Genomic DNA, 17,653 nt, shown 5'->3' with positions numbered 1-17,653 from the left:
TTTGTGTTTGCACTGTGAGCATCACATGGTGTCAAAAATGACTTTCGGACGCATCTCGTCATTCCCTCTCGAATCGAATTGTGCGCGACGTACCAATGCTGCTATTAGATTAGTCGTAACAGAATTTGTTGAACGTATCGCATTAATACTTGTAGAGCACTCCCGACAAGGAACGGAATTTCGAGCGACTTCGTTGACTGAATTAAAAAGGGGTGGCACCTCCTAATTCAAAACCGAATCTTTGAACGTCGTTTTAACTTAACATTTTGATTGTTTCAAAGAATGGTTTATTTCAGATAGTTCTTTTAAACAAAACATTTCCTTCCATCCAAACGTCCATTAGACTAAAACTCGGATGTGTAGGGCATACGACTAGAATTCTATCGTTGAATCGAACTGTATTTATCGTCTGTACTCGCATGTAAAAGTCCAACTGCAAACTGTACGGACCAAGATCTGCCGTCGCATAATGCAACCACGGATATGGGTCTGTGCAGTTTGTTAGGAGTAATCAGTAAAAGAAACAACCTAGACCCTGATCTACAGGCGCATTATGATACGTCAGATCAGGATGTTTGTTTTTTGCAGTTGGTTAACAAAATCGTGACGCAGATTAGTCTGGTTCCCAGATTAGTATGCTCCCTTTGTTGCACTCGGCTATACTAAACTTTGTTTTGCGGAGTGCAACACAGGGAGCATACTAATCAGGGAACCAGACTGGACGCAGAAAAGCACTCAGGGAAAAGGCTGATAAATGCATCGTGACTCACCTCGTACAAAAGATCTAAATAAAGTGTGTGTGTGTGTGTGTGTGTGATTTGGATTTTTAACGTAGCTTTAACAATTTTCCAGTCATATGGCTACGATGTCTGCAGTGTGGCAGTTTATAGTGCTCCATAGCACTGGGGCATCAAGTCGCAGACATGTAACACGATGTCACACCCAGTTAGGCCGATAAATCAGCCCTTCACCCGTGATGATACTGATTTTCGGGTGAGGGGCTGATTTTCAATACACGATCGAAGCAAGGGTTTACATGTTGTGTCGATATTATTGAGCCACAAAGGTTCGAAACAATTTTGTTTTCTTCTGGCGATGAATGGTTTTGATTAGTAATGGAGATTTAAATTTGTTACAACAGTATCTTCAACGAGGGTTAAAAATTCAAAATTAGAAACTGACTGTAAGAGTTCATTAACTCCGATAGCTATTTACTTTCCTGTGACACTTTCACGATAAGTATTGATCTTTAGAAAACTCATACTCATATCACTGATATCACTTATGTGATATAAATATCACATTCATGGTTTATGTGATATAAATATCATACAAAGTCACTTACATCACTGATATCACTTATGTGATATAAATATCACATTCATGATTTATGTGATATAAATATCGTACAAAGTCACTTACATCACTGATATGACTTATGTGATATAAATATCAAGTTCATGGTTTATGTGATATAAATTTCCCACGAAAATCACACTTAAATCACTGTTATCACTTATGTGATACAATTATCCCATTCAGATGGCACAATCAGTTTTCATATATTAAAATATAAAAAAGCCGCTTGAAAATCCTGGAATATTGCTGAGAAAAATGTTCCATCCTACGACATATTTTTTTTTTTAATTTCTATGAAGTTATGACCTGATGTTTTAGACATAGCATTTCTGCAAATATAGGGAATCAATCTTTTTCACTACTATAACGTAACTACTGATCACAGATATACCTTTTAATAATAAGCCACCAATATTTGAATCTTGGCTGGCTAATTAATATAGAAACATAGTCTGTTCAATTAGGATTGTGAATCAGAACTAAGCAGGTGTCATCCATCTCGTACATGTACGTTCATAAACATTGCAAAATGCCATCTCCGCCGCAGAATGAAGTAATTTTTGCATCTTACTCTTGATGTGGTATCTACACCAGGTTGTAATGTTTTGTTCGTTAGGATACTCCCGGTGACTGGGCTCATTTTCAGGAACAAAGCTTTTACAAACCAAAGAGCAACTATCAGGTGGTCTAAGTGGTTAGAGCGTCAGCCTCGAATGCGGGAGGTCGCGGGTTTGAACCTCGGCCGAGTCATACCAAAGACTTATACAGATGGTAGTAGCAGCTGCCTCGCTTGGCACTCAGCATTAGGAGGTTAGTGCTAGGACTGGTTGGCCTTGTGTTAGGATAATGTGACTGGGTGGAACATGATGCTATACGTCTGCGGCATGACGCCCCAGTGCTATATATCACTATAAATTGCTACACTGCAGACATCGCATCCACATGACTGAAATTTTTTAAAACTACCTTAAAAACCAAATCTCTCTTTCTCTCTCTCTCTCACACACACACACACACACACACACACACACAGTGAGTTATATATATGCAACTAGGCCGATAAATATATGCAACTAGGCCGATAAATGTGCCCCAAAACCTGCATTAATCCTGACTGGTGTCAGTACGGATTTGGAGCTGATCACTTGGGATAATGGAGAAATCCTACCAGTCATTAAATATTCATTTATGCAAATATGCAAATGACTTTGTTGAAACGATGGTTTTCATTGGACATTGTGGTTTATAGAAAATAACATTGACGTTGAGACTTGTGCTGCTGGAAATTTAGTATTATGTTATCAGACCGGTTGTGTATATACTTGAACCGTTACTAATAATGCATTGTACGTTTCATTTCAGCGCTGGTAATTACATTTTATTTTGTTTATTATTACAATTTTTTAAGTTCTATTTGAAATTAGACCGCCATTGGTGGCGTTATCAATTTTCGTGGATTGGTTGAATTGCAAGGTTATTTCGCTAGTAGTTTTAGTTTTATTATTATTATTATTTATTTTTATTATTAATGTTATTATAACCGTATCTATGAATTCTTTGTACGTTTATAATTTTTAATAGACACGTTTTTAAATTAGAACTGAAATTAAACGAAACAGTACGCCTCATACCCATTTATGACCGTTATCAGTTTTCGTGTTTTAGTAATAAGATCGCATTATTTTGTCTACACGGCAGTACTCGTATTAGTATGTATACTGACAGCGTTACTAAGAAATAATTTACATTTTATTTGGGTACTGGCAATTACATTTCTTTCCGATTAAAACACTTCTAAGTTTATTACCCTTATTAATTTTCGAGGACTGGTAAAAAAAAAATCTTTGAAAAACCCACTGGGGCTCGTATCGTTGTTTACAATGGACCTGTCATGCATGTGCTATATTGTAGTTATTATATAGTACATTAGTCCGAGTTTCCTCTGACCCTTGCCTCCCCATTTTAGATATTTCGACAACATAAATATCGTATAATAGTACATGTATGACAGGTCAGTTGTAAGTAACGATACGAGCCCCTGTGGAAAAACCAATATGGTGTGGCCTAGCTTCCGACGATACTGGTTCTGTGGTATCTCGATATTTTTTACCTTTTCAGTATTTATTTTATCTATTGCACCACATATTGTGTACTTATATGTACCACATGACCATAGGTTACTAGTTCTAAATCACCAGTTTATTTTGGGAAAATGTCAGGATTGCTGACGCGTACACTATTTGATAAATAAACCCATGAATACTACTGTTTCAAAATAATATCCTTAACCTATGTTCTCAGATAGAATCAATATCTTCTTAAAATTTCTATCACTTTAACAAAATGTTTAGCCAGTTTGTTGTCTGATAATGTTATACAAGAGTTAGATCATATGATTACTGTGATGGTCAGTGACTAGGAAATCGAATCTTTGTTAGCAAATAAGAATCAAAATGTGAAGCATGTTAATGTCGTTTTTTTGGTGGCTTTTGCATTTAACAGGTGTTGACTTGAAAGCTGCATTATACACAATTTATTACTTTTCATTGGAACACCGGTTGTTGTTCAAACAGTCTTAGGTTGATATGTACTTTCATCCTCATATTGATTGTTCATTCTCAGCAACAATCACAGAGCAACTCCAGTCATTGTGGGTGGTTATTTACAAATGCATTTCTTTAATTCTTTCTTATAAGTTTCTCTTGCTGTAGGGCACAGGTGGCATAATGAGTACCATAGAAGTAGCATCCATTTTTCAAGTTGATTACACTTTGTGCAACACAATGATACATTAAATTTCCAACATTAATACAAGTATATGCCATTATCAGATTATTTTTTTTGTTGCTGGTCTTACTGCAATATCAGAGTAACTACCCTTTCACAACTAGGACTTTACATAACGTCTGTTTATTGTTTGTTTCCCACAGCCATCTGATTTATAGTGGAAAATAAATTCATTTTAATACAAATGACAACAACAGACTTAAATTATATCTTGAGGGTCATTGTTTTTATTAACTTACTTGCTGATTGCAGACTTTATGACCTGAAATATCAAAGCACTCATGTATAGTAGACAACAGAAAATCAAAACAAAAGGAAACAAATAATTAGAATTTTAATCATTTTAAATCAAAAACTGAATTGACTGAGTCTCATAAATTTTGTGACATAACTACACAAGTTTTAAGACCCTTTTTGGTCTACTTAAATGATAAATATACATTATACAGCTTCATCACTCAAATGTATGTTACCGTAGTAGTTGTAAAGACTTTGCTGGGTCTATATACTGGTCCATATCTTCCCATATCCTATATGTACCAAAATCCATCCAATAATCTCCTAAAACAGACATTTTACAACCTTTATGGTAATCATATTGATATTTTACAGTCAGCTGATCATTAACATCAGAAGTCTGTTCAGCGGATGCATTAAGTTGATTGATAACTTTGTCAGTGCATATCCATATCTGGTGACAATAACAATCAGTACTGTTCGAGTTTTACGAATAACATGTCCATATAAACGTACATTTGCCTGTATATTACAGTATGTGTTTTAGATTTTTAACATAGCTTTAAAACAATTTAAGTCATATCACTATAATGTCTGCAGTGGCAGCTTATAGTGATGTCTAGCACTGGTTTATCATTCCCCAGACATGCAGCATCATCTTCCACCCAGGCACATTATCCTGACACCAGACCAACCAGTCCTAACACTAACCTCTTGATACTGAGCACCAAGCAAGGCAGCTGTTATTACCATTTTTTGAAGTCTTTGATATGACTCAGTTGTGGTTTGAATCCACGACCTTCCACATCCGAGGCGGATGCTCTAACCACTAGGCCACCAGAGCGGTCACCTGTATATTATATAATGCATGTACTGGTAAATCTTGTGATAATGATATGATTAGTTAATTCTGTCACTTTATTTTTTCTGTGACACTAATAGGTCGAGCATAAAGTATGTATTCATTGAGTGGAGGTGGGATGTGTTGAAAAAAATTCAAAAAGCAGTAGCCTGTATATGTGGCAGGGTAACTGCTAAGTATGTTCTGCAGCGATAGGGGTCAATATTCCTTGATAACAGTGATGTTTATGAAGACTAGTCAAGTCAGAAACATAACTAGCAGATGAGTTAGATGCAAAGTGGCTGGTATACCATGTCAGGCAGAGTCAATATCTGCTTAGAATTATGAAGTGTGATATGTTGTAGTTTTATTGCACATGGTGCACTTTGCAGAAGACATTTTTTCCTCTTCATTTTCTGACATGACCAGTTATTTTATCTCATGATTCCGACAGATTATGCATTCCAGACCATGGTGCCTCATGCGAATTTGTGAAGCCATACCTTGCCAGACTGGGACAGTATTGTATTTGGATAGACACATGGATTGCCTTTTAGACACGTATTGTCCTTTACTTTTATAAGCGTGAGATTCAGAAGCGTGTCTTAAATTAATTACTCATCCTAAGCCATCTTGAAATGTCACATGATCGCACACACCTTACAAAAATTGTCACCTGAGAAAAGAACTGTTATGGTTCATGATTTTGATGATATCACTTGGGATAACGGAGAAATCCTGCCAGTCATTAAATATTCATATATGCAAATATGCAAATGAGTTTGGTACAAACGACAGTTTTCATTCGACATTGTGGTTTTAAAGAAAACAACCTAGTTCCTTTCGCCATTGAGACTTGTTCTGCTCGAAATATAGTATTGTGTTATCTGGCTGGTGGTATAAATATTTTAACCATTACTAATAATTCATTTCACGTTTTATTTAAGCGCTGATAATTACATTTTATATTGTTTACTATTACAATATTTAACTACTTATTCAATTGACAACACCATTGTTCGCGTTATCAATTTTCGTGGATTGTCTCAATTTCTCAAATATTATTATTATTATTATTATTATTATTATATTATTATTGTTTAAAACGTAACTTTGAATTCATTAAACGTTAAAAGTTTATATTTTAATAGATAAGTTTTGAAATTAAAATGGAATTTAAACCATACATTATATACGCCAGACTGTTACCGTTATCAGTTTTCGTGAATTGGTAATACGATCGCATTGTTTTATTACTATTTAGTACTATTATATATAATGAAACTGTTAGTAAGAATTCATTTACATTTAGTTTGGTTCTTGCAGTTACATTTCTTCCTACGATATCGCGGGTTTAATATCTCAAAAATTTAAGTTTTTTTTGCATAGCACCATGTACATATTTTATATGCACTACAGGACCGTAAGATACTAGTTCTTCTTTGCCAGTTGATTTCTGGAAAACGAGTATGTGCGTGTGTGTGTGTTTAACGCAGCTGTAATAATTGTTCAGTCCTATCACTATGATGTCTGCAGTGTGGCAGTTTATAGTGATGTCTAGCACTGGGGCATCATGCTGCAGACATGTAACATCATCTTCCCCCCACCGCTCCGGTGGCCTAGTGTTTAGAGAGTCCATCTCGGATGCGGTAGGTTGTGGGTTCGATGCCCGGTCGAGTCATACCAAAGACTTACAAAAATGGTAATAACAGCTGCCTCGCTTGGCGGTCAGCATTAAGAGGTTAGTGTTAGGAATGGTCAGCCTGGTGTCATGTCAGGATAATGTGACTGCGTGAAACATCATGTTACATGTCTGCGGCATGATGCGCCAGTGCAAGACATCACTATAAACTGTCGCACTTTAGACATCATAGTGATAGGACTGAACAATTATTAAAGCTACGTTAAACACACACACACGCACATTTTATCAATCCAAAGAATGTCTTATTCCAAGCTCTTTCATACATTTAGATACTGTGTCATCCGAACTATCAGTTCTAGACTAGGAACTTGAGTACTCTTCTGAATCTCTTTACAGTCTTTGTCAGTTTGCTGTTTAACCCCAAAATACTTATCCAAATTTGCGAATGGTATTTTGTTTAAGTCTCAGCATGTATTGATTCCGAGGTCACATGCACTGCTTATTCTACTTTGCTCAGAAATTAAGACAATAATAAAATATAAATTTATTTATTTGATGTACGCTTATAAATGACCACATTTACATCTCCGGTTCTTTCTGCCTCTGAATTCATTCACAGTAAATATCAATACATTGTCCCACCCAGCCACCAGTTAGAGTCTTTGAACCTGCCACCCAGCTATTGCATCGTGTTCTTTTTTAATGTACTCTTATAATGGCAACCTGTATATCAATGGGTCGTTCAGCCACTAAATTATGTCAATGTAAATATCAACACAGCTAATGAATCAACACATTTACCCACTAAGCAGGTGGCTGAAGCATGACAGGCAAGTCTTTGATTGTTGCCGCCCACCTATTACATCCAAGATAAAACATTGGCGTCCAAATACGCGTGATTAAGCATTTCCGAGACCTCTGAAATAACATGTCCATATAAATTTACATTTACCATTAATATATAATGATTTATATAAAGCTTGTGATACTGACCTGTCTAATTCATTCTGTCATATATGTTTTTTCCCTTAAACTAATGGGTCATCCATAAAGTATGTATACATGGAGTGAGGGTGAAGTGTTTTGAAAAAGCATTAGCAGCAGGGTGACTGTTAATAAGCATTTTCTGCAGCTGCAGTTGTCAAAATCCCTTGCTAACTGATGTTTATTTAGAGATGTTGAGCCAGTCAAGTCAGAATCATAACCAGCAGATGAGTTAGATGCAAAGTGGCTCCTATGCCAAGTCAAGCAGAGCCAGTTACTACTTAAAGTTATGAAGTGTGATTACCTTGTAGTGTTCTTGCCCATGGTGCACATTGTGGAAGACATATTTATTCTTCATTTTCTGACAGGACCGGTTGGGATATCTCATGATCTGACATATTATGCAATCCAAACCCTGATGCCTCATGAGAATTTGTGAAGCGGTACCTTGCCATTTTTTGACAACATATTGCATTTGGATGAACCAAGAGGCACATTGATTACCTGTTTGACACATATTGCCCAATTACTTTTATAATAGTGAGATTCAAAAGCATGTATGTGTTGTGTTTGGAATTTATCACCATTTACAGTTCAGCATGAAATGTCACATGATTATACACAGCTTACAATAGTTCTCACTCATGAAAAGAACTGTTGATGTTCATGATTTCGATGATGTCAAAGCTGGTGATAAAAATTGAAATCGGTCATTTTGTCATTCCAAGTGATGACAATCCTGAAAATATTCCAGTAATCCAGTTCGATTGGTTGAAATCAGAAATTTAGTCACTTTCTGATTTTTGACTATTACACTTTTTAACCTGATAAAATCTACTAAATATTAGTTGCTGTTTAACACTTTCTTATTTTCATTTGTAAAGTTTCATTACTTAGTAATAATTTAAACCTCTGCTTATATTTAATGAATATCCTAATAACTTCATCATTCAAAATTCAATTGTCCCAGCTATTCTTGGAAAAGGGATGGTGACTCACCAATATGTTTACACAGTGGGGTGTACAAAAATATATTCTGTGCAGTCTGTAAGGGGAAAGGTGGTAAAAAATCACAGTTGTGTCATACATACTTTATGGAGAACCCTTAACATCATTATCACCATATTATAATCACCAAACTTACTGTTCTTAGGTTAAATTATTTGATCAATTAAGCATTATTTTTAACATGTTTTTTCTTTAGACCATAGTATCTTTACTGTTCCTTTGTGCATAAAATATCATTGTAATTTATGATTATTTCCTTCTTTATTTCAGCTGATAATTATATGGATCTTTACAGAAGGGCTTTGTCACCTTATAGTCAAAAAGATGTTCACATGACATCTTCGCTGTGTTGAAATATTATAGATGAGTCCTATGCTAAAGACAAGCTAACAAGAACATTTCAATTTGTCATAAAAAATGGTACGTTTTCCTTACCTTATGCTTTGTATGGTCATTTTTTAATTGTCTGTTATTTATTAATATAAACTTAAAATCTTTGTCACAAGGGTTTAATTGCTCCATTTTACAATAAAGTAAATATTTTACCCTGTATCAGCCACAATTATTAATTTTTCCTACAAGCACTAAAGGCAACAAGTGCTATGTATCTGTATTAAAAGCAATAGTTCCATTAAGTCTTATATATTTCACTTTCAATTCATCATGTGTAAGTTATTTCACATTATTATTATTAAGTGCATTATTCAAATTTTCAATGTTTGTTTGTTCACATTGATGATTTCATATCATTTAATTTTCAGATTTACATGCTGGTTATGCAAATGAATTTGAATGTTCATGATCTGCTCTTTCATTTAGCAGCATACTTTAGCTGCTATGGTACACATATTGATACAACAGATGGGGAATCGATACAAAACGATACATCTTGCAAGTTATTTTAGACTTCATCAGTCATGAACCGCTCTGGTGGCCTATTGGTTAGAGAGTCCACCTCAGATGCTGGAGGTCATGGGTTCAATCCTGTGGCCAAGTCATACCAAAGACTTACAAAAATGGTACTAACAGCTGCTTCGCTTGGCGCTCATCATTAAGAGGTTAGTGTTAGGACTGGTCGGCCTGGTGTCAGGTTAATGTGACTGGGTGGGACATCATGCTAAATGTCTGTGGCATGATGCCCCAGTGCTAGACATCACTATAAACAATCACACTGCAGACATCATAGCAATATGAGGGAAATTATTTTAAAAATTCATTAAAAAATCTAAACCACACACGAACTCATTAGTCATGAATAATTATTATTAGTTTGCTTTGTTATTCTTTACATTATAATTCATCTTAAATAGTATTTACAGTCACAGGCACTTGTTTTTTTTTAGTAAGGATAAAGACTATTGAGAGGGTTATAACTCTACAGTGCTTTGTTTGCCCGGTTTTCAAATATCAGACGAAAAAATATAGGAAAAATGAAAAAAGAAAGATAAAATAAAAACTGTTTTGAAAAGTTGGCAATGCCTGTTTTGATTTCTTATTCCACAATTCATCCATTGTCAAGAGATCATTCTGAAAGAAGGAACAAAATGACCAGCGTAATTTGCAGTATTTCTCTTTATGCTTGTTTTCCAGAAGTGTTTCAATATAGAATTCAAATAAACTTTTCTACCATTTTGTTTTTTTTACTCGATATCTCTGCTTCTATTAAAATTTTATGGTTCAGTATGTAATTGATAACATCATGAAATGAACAGAAATTTTTATTTTAAGGGCTGCATAAGGTTTCACATTCGTACCCATTATCCATAATACTGATACATCAAATGAGCTTAAAACATGAAGCTCACAATTTTGTGAAGACAATACAGAACTGGATATATACTGTGTGTATGTGTGTGTGTCACTGTCATTGACACAGTTATTTTGGTATATTTACATAAACACTCTGTGAAAATATAAGCAAACTTAATTCAAAAATCAATGAAAACAGTGATGTAGAGTCACGTTTAAATTAAAGAGTTCAAGCAGGTGAAAATTATGAAACTTAATGCTGTCTGCATCAGTTTTTAAGTTTATAGTCAGTATATAAAAGCTGACCTTTTTCTTTTCCTTTTCATGTTACATGTATTTCAAATCAAAATACTTAACACATAGACCATATTTGAAATTGGAATAAGGCAAAGATAAAATCAGAGCACACAATACTGTGATAAAGCTTAATGTGACCACCGATTTTTCATATTGAAAGTTACATTTTCAATTATAACAAAGTGACACTGTTGCAAAGACCAGCTGAAAATCCTTCAGTCACCAGTCCAAAAAATATGATTATGTTGTTGTGCCATCATGAGGGGTTATTTTTTTAAAGAAATGTAGGGACTTATTTCTGAGTACTGACTTAAAGTGGACTCCGATGTAAATAATATGATCTAATATGTTTCATAAACAATTTTATGTATTATGTGTATGTTGTTATTCCTTTTTGTTTTGACGAATAGTATGCAAGATTTATAGACATCTAATGCAATATATTCTTTTTCTTTCATTTGTTCATTTGAACAGTAATGGCATTGGGCAAATCCAGAACGACTGCATCATCAAAGGCAAAGAGAAATCTACCAGACTAAAGTCTATTTTTTAGGGTATGTTAATCAGAAAGATGAAGGTTCATTCTTACGTTAAGTTTTTGTGTTTCCTTATACATGCTACTGTACATTTTGCATGAGATCAGGTAAACCATGTTTTCTTATTTGCAAGTGTTTTTATATTTTGTTAATGTTGAATTCTTCAGTGTATCTGCTGAAGAATGTTCTTTTGTTTTGCATACATTGGCCAGTTTTATGTGAATTAGTGTCATTAGGTTTTGTTAAGCCCATTGTGTTGTTGCAGTTACTATTGTCATAATGTGCATCCACTTTGGGTCCCACTAGGATACCGTATACATTCTTTATTTTCACCCTTATCTATGTAGAAATCAACAAATCATTGCAAACTTTGTAAATACTTATAATAATCTATTCATTTTTGCCACATGCTGCTTGTCAGAGGAAAATGGTGGACAAAAGCAATGCCTGTAGGTGTGTATAACTTACACTCGCTGATTGGTTAATTTGATAGGCATGATTGACAAGTGGTGATAGATCAATTTATTTTAACAGGTACATTTTAAATTGCAAACTATTAAGTGTGCGTTTTAATTATTGTTTTTTCACAAATGAGTTATCTTGCTGCTATTAATTATTATACAATATTTCTTAAAGTATCAAAACGCTTCGTTAGATTTGTTTCACTTTCTGTAATGCAAAAAAAATCTGAATCAAAGACTTGTAAACAACTATGGATATATTAAACGATGAATAGTTACACACTAAATAATTTACATCAACAGAATCTAAACTGCTTACCGCTTTCTTCACATTTGTCATTTTTTTTTAAAGATTTATGGTGGGAGCATTTATTCAGTAGCACGCTTTGATGATAAAAATGATGAAAGTGATGTCATGGCCATTCATTACCTGCACTGATGTTACTATTGGTGCCACAATCAAGCATCATTCTTCAATTTTATTTATTATAGGACTTGTTCCCATGATAGTTCTTAATTTTAAATTTGCCAGTGTCTAGTGGGAAAAAAAGCTGGTACATAATTTCTTGTCTTGCTCACTAATGTTAGTTTCAGTACCATTAATAAGTTGACAATAGTTGGAATTACAATGGTTATTGAATATTTGGTAGTTGATCTTTTAATTCCTATGTGTTATTTTTTTTTAATAACAGTTTATTTGATTTTACAGGTAACATACTAAGTTTAGGCTTGCACCAGCTTCTTTGGTGCCATCCATTTAGTATGTATGCAAAAGTCTGGCAAAGCTTCACCCCTACACCCCTCCCTGTACACATGCATACTTTTTTACACACACCCCAACCTGTGTACGTATGCTTGACCACCCCAATTCTGTATAACGGCCTATATTTAATTCATGTATGAACAATCAAGGATTAATAGTATTTATGTTTTTTTTATAAAACAGATCGTCCACCGACACTGAATGTCTGGCTGCATCCAAGAAATAACTGTGTAACTTTAAAAAGTTTGTCTCATGTCCACTAAAATTCAAATGCCAACTGAACCCAGTCGAATAGGTTATGCGTACGTACGTTATCATTATACCACTACATACGCAAGTGTATGCATTACGGTTAACCCCAGCTCCCCTCCATGTGTATGTACTAAATGGACAGCCCCTTTCCAAATCTCCAATTTTTTTAACTACCAAAACTTACTTTCACATTTCAGTCATGAATTTTGCCAATATTTTTTAGTTTCATTATAAAGGCACATTGCCTCAGTCAGTTAGTGCAGTGAGTGACAGTGAATCCTCCTGTTACATTTGACATATACTGCTTCTATGTCATATTTCAGTGTCACATGCCAATTGAGTTAGAAATGTTCCGATAATATTGCATCCATTGATAACCCATTTACTGGTAATAGCAAATGCTTTGAGGACATTAATGTCTATGAGTATGTTATTTTGCCATGTCACTGGAAATGTAGTCGGTAACATTAGCAGACTCCTGTTACCCTTTATTTGAGCATAAGCCATTAAAACCCCAACATCCTCTGTCCGGGGCACTCTGTTGAAGCACTTTCCAAGGTTCTCCTAAGGTGATTTCAACTACATGTACCAGCTATCATGGTTTCATTATGCTATTGGCTCTAGAATTTAAAAAAATTTAAGTTGATCAGCATTTTACCATAATGAAGATGTCTTATGTTTTCAGAAACTTGTATGGGATGATCATGGTTATACTGGAAATGAAAGTGTTCAGTCTACTAACACATTTTTATTATCTCATACAAGTGAAATAAATTTTCATCGGTTATTTTGATTAGTGATACACTTCTAAGATATCATCCATAAAGAAGTTACACAGGGATTTTATGGGTGAGGGGTGATGCAAAATTGTGCATAATAATAAATTTTATGACAATTTAGAAAATGTGACCTATGAAGGTCGGATTTAATACGTACCTACAGTGTAAAGAACATTAAAGTAAAGTGACAGTGAGACAGATAATCTTTAAATTTCAGTGATCTGTTTGAAATGTATCATTATGCTTTATTATTACAATAATCGATGACATTTTTGTAGGACATTGATAATGAACTTTTTGTGGCTGCATAATTTTGAGTCATGTTAAACTATAAATTTATTTATACTACATACACATACATGCCAATCATTACGCTTTTTTTTCACTAAATTACGCCTTACACCTAAACGTATATGGTTTACGCTTTTTCGGTATATCCACCTTCCAAAAACAATCGTTTGTTTTCTCGCATTTATTAACATCCCATTAATCCCACATACCATATTTTAGAAAAGATGGCTTCTACATAACTACAATATAAGAGTAAACTTGTCCATGCTTTTTCTTAACAGTATTATGTTCTATTTATAGCAACTATCCTATTACCCAGAAACATGCTCTACTTTCAAACTTTTGACCTCTTATTCTATACATAGCAGCTTCATGGCTTAGTTTACGAGACAACAGACTGGTTTTCTAATTTTTAATCTTTACTCACAGATTCTTTTTTCTAATTTATATTTAGTACAAAACCAGTCTATAGGTATTTGGTGCTAAAGTGTAATTTATTTGAGTCGATGCGTGTATGAGAGCAAAAATATCTCCTTTCAAATAATTTCACAGATGGATTAGAAAAAGCCAAAAGTAAACGAAACAAAAAATAACAGAATCCTACAAAGATGAGGACACAAGGGCAGCATCACGTGACATCTATTGCAGGCCATGTGGAAATAATTTTACTATTTGGCTCTAAAAGTCTTCAGATGTATTCTAGTCGATGTTTGTGTTAGAGCACATATATTTTTTCAAAAAAATTCACAGGTGGATCAGAAAAAGACAAAAAAAACCCCGAATCCTTCAAAGATGAATATATGAATGGCTCGTCTTACGAACTCCAATACTAAGGGAACTTCTTATCTGCAGCAGAACTAAAGTGCGGACATGAATGTCATAAACACAGAAGTGTTATTTACCAAGTTCTTAATAGAAAGATAATGAAGATCTTGCTATTGGTGCAGAAGCAAGAGAATTCATAGAACACAGTTCTACTCTAGCTGTGAATGTGTTTTATGATAATTTTTTGAGATTATTATGCTACAGCCTGTGATTACATGCTCCAGAAATTCCCATATGGAGATGAAGTGCTTTTAAAGCTTCAGTTGCTGATGTAAATGAGAGACAGTCAAAAAGCTTCCAAAGTGTTAGATTCTTTTTCAAGAGATATCACTTTCTAATACCCTCGTCTGCCTTGGATCATCTGGAAGGAGAATTCCTGAAATATAAAGTTTAGATTCTACCTGACAATATACTTAATGCAGATAGAGTTGATGTGCAGTGGCACCTTATTTCCCAGCTAAAAGACACAATCACTTGAAGATATAAATTTCCTCTTCTTTGTCAGGCTATGAAAGGAATATTGGTTCTTTACCATTCTAATGCTGACAGTGAGAGATTGTTCAGTATTGTTAACAAACATAAAAGTGAATACAGATCCAGGCTCAGTAACCCAGTACTTTGTGCTCTACTGGTGTGCAAAACATTCATGGTCTCAGCTGGTACAGTGTTTTAAAATGCAACATGAAAATCTGTTGCTTTCTAAAACTAAAAGTGCTACATATGAAAACTTGAAGCAGTAAAGGATGTTAAAAGAATAGAGGGGCAAATAAATCATTGTTTATTGAAACTGTAGCATGTTATATGTGGATTCCTCTTTTTCTGCTTCTATTTCTCTTTTAGTCCACTTGGATTACACTTTTTCCTCGTCAGAGGTTGGTATGTATTCATACATCCTAAAACATGGATTTAAAAGTATCATTATAAAACAATTTGATATACCAGCAAGTCTTGTTTCCTTTTAATGAAAAATTTATACATCTTGAGGTATATCATTGATACAGCGTACATACTATATATATTTTCTATATATATATAGTTTTTATTTTTCTGCATTAGTTACAGGAACCTGTAAGGCACACAGTAAAATATATAAGTATCATAAATATGAAATCCCTTAATTCCTTACTTACTGGAAGTTTTTATCTTTCAGATCCAGTGAAGAATGTCATTCTTATGATGGAGAAGAACTGTGTTATTCTCCACGGAAAGCCATGTACAGTAGCTACTACATACAGCAGATTTACACAGAGAATGTGACCTCTACTAAGTCTTGGAGCACAAGCATAATTCCTCAGTCCTGAACAGCATTAACTTTTTATGGCTCACTAATTATTAGTACTAGACATATCTGTATTAGCTAATTCATTGTACATTAATATTCAAAATATTGCATTTCTGATCACACTTGCTGATGCTTCCATGCTTTTCCTATTAATAAAGCAATACAGTGTGATCCTGCTGTAACAATGTAGTTTGGCTCCATAGAACCCAGTTGTGTTATAAATCAAACCCTGTTTTAACCAACCAATTAAGTTACCTAAAATATGGTGGGCTGGAGGGGTTATAAAAGCGTTTGCAAAAAGGGGCACTTTTGATTATATGTAGACTATATGGCTTCAAAAGTCTGGACATTTAGTTTGCGTTTTGTGCCAATGTTTTTAGCAATTGTAAGCATAAGTTTTCATGAAGAAAAAAAGGAAATGGCATTTGTTTGGTCAGTTGTAGCAGTTTCTTATGTTTCATACGTTCAAAAGTTTGTTGACTGTAGCAGAGCTCGTTATCATAGATAGACCAACAGTTGGATCTCTGTTTTGGTGGGTTGTTTCCCGTTACATTTCTGTTGGCGAAGTAATGCTGCCTTCCATCATACATTTTTTTTTTTAGAAGGCCATCATAAAATGAATACACAGGTGTTCCGTTCTGTTGGTAGTGATTACTACAGAAAATACGAGTGTTCTTTAATTTTACAATCCACTTACAGAGTTCAGTGAAAATAAAAATATTAATTACTAGCGAGCGGCCAATAAACCAACACTATTTCTTCCAAAACATCCATTATGAGCTAGTTCCTTGTGAGGATGATATCCACTACCAAAAATGATTTAAGGAAAAAAAGTAATGAGATCTCACGGAACATACAGTACTCAGGCCAGATGTCAGGATAAGCAGATTATGATATAACATGCATAGTGGCCAGTATTATTGGTGGAGGAAGAACCAGGGCTAACCCCATGAAGAACCACTGACCCACGAGAAGCTACTGGCAAGCTTTCTCACATACCCACATTGGCCGAATCCTAGACTCGAACCAACGCAGACAGAGGTGAGATGGCAGTGATCCGTAACGGAGAGCGCTTTAGACCACTTGACCACTCAGGGCCCCTATGAGAAGAGTACATGTATATTTAATTTCAGAAGCCATGCCATAGCCATGTCATATCCAAATTCGTGTTACATCAAAGCAAGCTATAGCGGGGTCACACTGAAACCCCGGAAAGAACCACCGATCCACGAGAAGCTACTAGCAAGCTTTCTCACATGCCAACATAGGCCAAACCAGCAACTCGAGCCCATGCAGACAGAGGTGAGATGACAGTGATCCGTAACACTGATGGCGCTTCAGACCACTTGGGGCCCCCAAACAAAGATCTAACAGTAATCCTAATATTAGTGTACAAAAAGAAAGTAAAATAAAATAAAACAGCAGGAGGAAAATATTTAAAACCTTATTTACATATAAGTTTGTATCAAAATCATAGAAAAGGTCATTTTATCATTATTGGTTTCATATTTAAAGAATGAGGAAATCATATACTTACTCATCATGATGTCAGTCAAA

General features: G+C 34.6%; 1 long non-coding RNA gene across 1 annotated transcript; it reads left to right on the top strand.

The window, feature by feature from the left end:
• Nucleotides 1-2,571: 2,571 nt before the first annotated feature.
• Nucleotides 2,572-16,288, top strand: LOC149769897 (uncharacterized). Its single transcript, XR_016419019.1, has 4 exons — nucleotides 2,572-2,726; nucleotides 9,132-9,281; nucleotides 11,382-11,461; nucleotides 15,965-16,288. It is a non-coding gene; the product is annotated as an uncharacterized LOC149769897 (long non-coding RNA).
• The last annotated feature ends 1,365 nt before the right edge of the window (nucleotides 16,289-17,653 follow it).

This window comes from Sinohyriopsis cumingii, unplaced genomic scaffold (genome assembly GCF_028554795.1).
Source record: "Sinohyriopsis cumingii isolate HCF-2022 unplaced genomic scaffold, ASM2855479v2 utg003074l, whole genome shotgun sequence".
Classification (NCBI taxonomy): Eukaryota; Metazoa; Mollusca; class Bivalvia; order Unionida; family Unionidae; genus Sinohyriopsis; species Sinohyriopsis cumingii.
Note: the sequence above shows the minus strand (reverse complement) of the source record. Positions and strands in the feature narration are given on the sequence as shown.